The sequence below is a fragment of the Mus pahari genome, chromosome 9 (assembly GCF_900095145.1).
Source record: "Mus pahari chromosome 9, PAHARI_EIJ_v1.1, whole genome shotgun sequence".
Lineage (NCBI taxonomy): Eukaryota > Metazoa > Chordata > Mammalia > Rodentia > Muridae > Mus > Mus pahari.
In genome coordinates this window covers 64,755,646-64,761,357 of record NC_034598.1, presented here as the reverse complement: position 1 = coordinate 64,761,357, position 5,712 = coordinate 64,755,646, and the positions used below count along the sequence as shown (strand labels likewise).

At 46.4% G+C, this 5,712-nt stretch overlaps 1 pseudogene; it reads left to right on the top strand.

The window, feature by feature from the left end:
* Positions 1–4,248: 4,248 nt before the first annotated feature.
* On the top strand, positions 4,249–4,697 carry LOC110327025 (annotated as a pseudogene).
* Positions 4,698–5,712: the final 1,015 nt, after the last annotated feature.

The window sequence follows — 5,712 nt, the reverse complement described above, 5'->3', positions numbered from 1 at the left end:
TCCTCCTGCACCATGCCTGCCTGGATGCTGCCATGCTCCTGCCTTGATGATAATGGACTGAACCTCTGAACCTGTAAGCCAGCCCCAATTAAATGTCATTTTTATATGACTTGCCTTGGTCATGGTGTCTGTTCACAGCAGTAAAACCCTGACTAATACAACGTCAAACTGACTCGCTAACATGACTGGCTCCTCTTCGACTAACTTCTCCGGAGGATTGCTGAGTGGCCCTGGAGCTTAGTGGCTGGCTTTGCCTCGAGCTGGATAGATGCAATGCCTTCTTCTACTGACCTAGATGGAGAAGTTACACAATCTTACTTTTGTCTTAATCCTCTTGGTAGCACCAGGCTGGCTCTGATTCTGCCCTGAGTTGGGGACTGGACTGTATGAGGGTATTGATCTTAGACATGTGGCTCATTGGATTTTGTTTTGCAGGATAGGGCCCCATAACCTCTTGGGATCTCTTCCGTTATTTCACGGAGATTAGTCAGGTTCAAACTTAGTGAATCACTTTTCACACTTGTTATGGTTTCATCTGAAATGTCCCCCCCAAAGGCTCATGCTTTAAATATTTGGTTCCAGGCTGGTTGTACTATTTTGGAAACCTTGGAAGGTGTGCCCTGCTGAAGGAAACAGATCATGTGGAGTGTCTGTCCTTGGCAGTAAAATATCCCTGGTAGCTTCCTGGCTCAGTCTCTGCTCCCGGGTCTGTGGGCAGTGGGCATGGGGGAATAAAGGGAGTGGGAGAAAACCCGCCTCTCCCCAGAGTTCTAGTCTTCTGGGCGGGCAGACAAGGAAGACTGAAGCATGCTTTCCATGTAGCCTCGGGTGGGTGTCTGGCTGTGGGAAGCTACAGACCCAGCCCACAGGGGGTGGGCAAGGGGGGTGGGCAAGGGGCAGTCTTAGGTCTCTGGGCCTCACGGAGGCCAGAGATAACAGGTTCTCAGTCTTGGGCATCCCAGATACCACTGGATACTGCGGAAGAGCTGAGAACAAAATGGAGGCCCCTGGGCCGAAGGGAGGAGAGGGCGGGGGTGGGAGGTGCTGGGTGGTTCCCACGTGGGTGAGAGTCCTTGGTCTGGTCCGTGGAGCGCAGGGGAAAGCCTATCCCATTGCTCAAGTATGGTGGGCCTTGATGAGCAGAGACAGTCTATGGTTTTAGAGCTTTATTGTAGAAAGGCAGGGAGAAAGACAGAAGGTAGAAAGAGAGAGAGAGGCTGGCCATGGCCATGTGGAGAGAAGGGGGAAGGGAGGATGGAAAAGGAGAGCTAGAGATGAGAATAAGAAAGGTGAGAACTTAATAGAGAGAGGAGGGGGCAAGCAGCCCCCTTTATAGTGGGCAGGGCTACCTTGCTGTTGCTAGGTAACTGGGGAGGAGCTTACCTGGCTATTTTCAGGTAACTGTGGGAGTGGGGTCTAGCTAGAATGCCAGGAGTTTGGGACATTGTCTGCGTGACTTATAGTCACAGAACTATGGAGCTGGGGGCTCTGTGGTGTCAGACACCTGTCTCTGGGAACGTGGCTCACTGTTCCATCCCTTGTAGAGTTTCTTACTGGGTCTCTACTGGGTCACCGGGAGCAAACCTCATTCAACCAAAACAGGCTGCCTTTCATGGCCCCACACAGGTCTACCTGTGAATAGCAATCCTATGTCACATGCTTCTGCAGCCATGATGATGTGTTGAATGCATGTGGCCAAGAAACTATGGACTGAACCTTCTGAGACTGTGAACCAAAGTAAAAATTTTTTCTCTTGATTTTTCTTTTTTTTTTTTTTGGGGGGGGGGGTCGGGTGCTTATTCATGGCAATACAAAAGTAGGTAATACAGAATGCCATAGTTTTTAGGAGCTTTACCCTGAATTGTCAGTTAAATATTCTGTAAGTTTTTAGACAGAAAGTTCTTTCTCTGTCCAAAATTATCCATAGCATGTATAATTTTACACACACACACACAAACCTTAAACATATGTGTCTCACTGTGATCATCTAGAACCTTTACAGCTTTATCCTAATTATATAATTTCCCAGACCTTAAACATCTGCTCTAGCTGTCAGATGTCTTCATATTTGAAAGTATTAGCTGCATGTTTTAGTTAGTTTTCTTGTTGCTTTATTTAAAATAACCTTGATTAAAAACAACCTAACAGAGAAAGGGGTTTATTTTGTCTCCCTGTTTAAGGATACACAGTCCATCAAGGTGGAAAAATGACAGAAGCAGTAGCTTGGGTCAACTGGCCACACTGCATCCGTAGTCCAGAGTCAGACTTGAGTAATTGCACTCGGCTTTTTCTTTCTTGTTTTTACCCCAGCCTAAGACCTCAGCTCCTGGAATGAAACAGTCCACACTTAGAGCGGGTCTTCCCACATGAATAAGTTGAATCTAGATGATCCCTCACGATCAATAGAGGTCTGTCTCTCAGTGGTTCTCACCTTCCCAATGCTGTGAGTCTTTCATACAGTTCCTCACGCTGTGGTGACCCCCGACCATAAATTATTTTCATTAACACATTGCAGCTATAATTTTGCTACCGTTATGAATCATAATGTAAATATCTGAAACACATGATATCTGATATGTAACCCCTGTGAAAGGATTGTTTGACCCCCCCCAAATGGGTCGTGACCCACAGGTTGGGAACCACTGTCTAGATTTTTATCTTGTGAACAATATTAACCATGCATCCAATGAGTTTTTTATTGTCGCTGTTGTTCGTTTGCTTTGAGACTAGTTGTTCCAGTAGCATTGAAAGAACAGACCATGTTTCTAACATTGATTTGAGATCTCTCCTGCACTCTAATCAATTTTCATAAGCAGCTAGGACTATCTCTAGACTGTCTGTCATAATATTAAACAACAACAGAAAGATCTGGAGTTTAGCACAAATGCCTTTAATATCTCCCAAGGAAGACTACGTTGGTATCTGGTCTGAAACAGTTTTACGTGGGGAACATTTATCTATTTTCCTTTTATTGTGTTTCTTTGTTTTGTTATCTAAGATGTTGTAATTGTCATATGACGTTGCAGGATTTATATGTGTGGTAGTTTGAATGAGAATGGCCTTCATAAATTTGAATCTGTTTCCCAGTTGGTGGATTTGTTTAGGAAGACTTAGGAGGTGTGTTGCTGACTCACACCAGGCTGTCTCCATAGCTTTCTGCCTGCTGCCTGCTCATCAGGATATAAGCTCTCAGCTACTGCTCCGGCTACACACCTGCCTGCTTGCTGCCATGCTTCCTGCCATGATAGTCATGAACTCACCCTCTGAAACTGTAAGCAAGACCCCCAATTAAGTGCTTCTTTTTAGAAGTTGCCCTTGGTCATGGTGTCTCTTTTCAGTAATAGAAGAGTTACTAAGACAACAGGATAAAGAATAAACATTACTAGAGTTTCCAGAGTTGAACTGTCTGTCCAAATATCCTTTGAGGTTATGAATTGCCGTTGTGTGGTTCTTATTTATAGTCACTTCAGTATTGAGAGTGTAATGGTGTCTTAGGGTTACTTCGTTGTGAAGAGACACCATGATCACAGTGACTCTTGTGAAGCACAACATTTAATTAGGGCTGGCTTTCAGTTTCAGAAGTTCAGTCTGTTATCATCACTTCAGGAAGCAAGTCAGTACTGCTGGCAGACATGGTGCTGGAGGAGCCGAGAGTTCTACATCTTGATCCTAAGGCAGCCAAGAGTGAATTCCACACTGGGTGGAACTTGAATATAGGAGACCTCAAAGTCCCCTCCAACAAGGCCACACCTCCTAGTAGTGCCACTTCCCATGGGCCAATCATATTCAAATCACCATTGATGGTTAGTTTGAATTGTCAACTTGACATAATCTAGAATCCTCTGGGAAAAAGGTCTCAGGGAGGGAGTGAATAGATTAGGGTGACCTGTGGCCATGTGTATGTGTGTGTGTGGGGGGGAGCACCTTAGTTATCTTTAATTGAAATGGAAAGACCCACCTACTATGGGTAGCGTTATTCTCTTAGCAGGGCATCCTGGGTTGTATTAGAGTGGAGAGAGCACACTGAATATTAGTGTGCATGCACACACTTGCTCGGCTCTTGATTGTGGATGTGCCATGACCTGCTGCTTCAAGTTCTAGCTGCCTTGACATCCCTGCAATGATGGAGCATAATCTGGAATTAAAAGCTAAAATAAGCTCTGGCGCCGGAAGCGGGGAGGAGACGAAGGGACGTCGTGTTGCAGCAGCTGTCAGAGCCGCCGGACTGACCTCAGCCCCCACCGCGCCATGGCCGAGAGTGACTGGGACACGGTGACGGTGACGGTGCTGCACAAGAAGGGCCCCATAGCCGCACAGGCCAAGTCTAAGCAGGCCATTTTAGCAGCTCAGAGATGAGGAGATGTGGAGACATCCAAGAAATGGGCTGCTGGCCAGAACAAGCAGCATTCCATCACAAAAAACACAGCCAAGCTAGCCGGGAGACAGAGGAGCTGCACCCCTACAAAGTGACCCTGGAGGTGGGCAAAGTGATCCAGCGGGGCCGGCAGAGCAAAGGCCTGACACAGAAGGACCTGGCCATGAAAATCAATGAGAAGCCGCAAGTCATCGCAGACTATGAAAGTGGACAGGCCATTCCGAATAACCAGGTTTTGGGCAAAATTGAGAGAGCCATGGGCCTCAAGCTCCGGGGGAAGGACATTGGGAAGTCTACCGAGAAGGGGCTGAAGGCGAGATGAACACAAAGCCTCGAAGCCAGTGGTTCTGGCTGAGTTCTGGCTGGTCCCCTAGGACCACCAGCACTGCCGTGGGTCTCCTCACATGGTCAAACGGAACAGGGGGGTCAGACCTGTGTGCCCCCTCAACCCATAACTGCTGTCAAACAAAGCAAAACCTTGCATAAAAAAAAAAAAACAACTAAAATAAGCCCCTTTTCCCCTAAGTCGCTTTTGTTATAGTATTTTATTACAGCAAGAGGAAATGGAACTAAATCAGGAAGGGCCTTAAAAATGAGCTTATGGCTTCCATACCTTTTCTAGACACTGTGAGATATGTATTTTATATGGCCTCCATAAAAATAACTTGAGGTGCCAGTGAGGTAGTGAGTATGCAAGGATGCCAGCAGCCAAGGTTGGCACCCTGAGTCCAGTCCCTGGAACCCATGTAGAAGAGAGACTCAGTTCTCCCAAATTATCATCTGACCTTCACAGACCCAGAGCACTTCCAATGTGCTGAACACACGGAGGTTCAGGAAGGACCGCCTGTCTGTGTGGTGGGATATGATATAGGAGAGAAGAATAAAAAATATTTTAAAATAAATAGATAATAAGAAAAAAGAAAAGAAAAGGTGTTTTTAAAGGGAGTAGAGTCCACACAGTGCTGACCTTATAGAACAGAGTGAAGCCACAGGATCTAGGAACCACCCTGACCAAGACTCTCTAATTCTGGATATTTCTTGCCTTCTGTTTAAACCTGAACCTTGTATCAGGACCTGGAAGGTAGAGACTTCCTCAGGTCTCTTTCTCCCACCTTCCCGCTCCCCCAGATTCACCTCCACCTCCCCTCAGAAAAGAGTAGGCCTCTCAGGGACATCAACCAAACACTACATAGCAAGCTACAATAAGATCATGCATTATACCATCATATCAAGGCTGGTTTGAGGAAAAGGGTCCCCCAAGTAGGTGAAAGAGCCAACGATGCTCCTCACTACTCCCAGGATCCCCCCAAGATCCTCAGTCATAACTTAGATGAAGA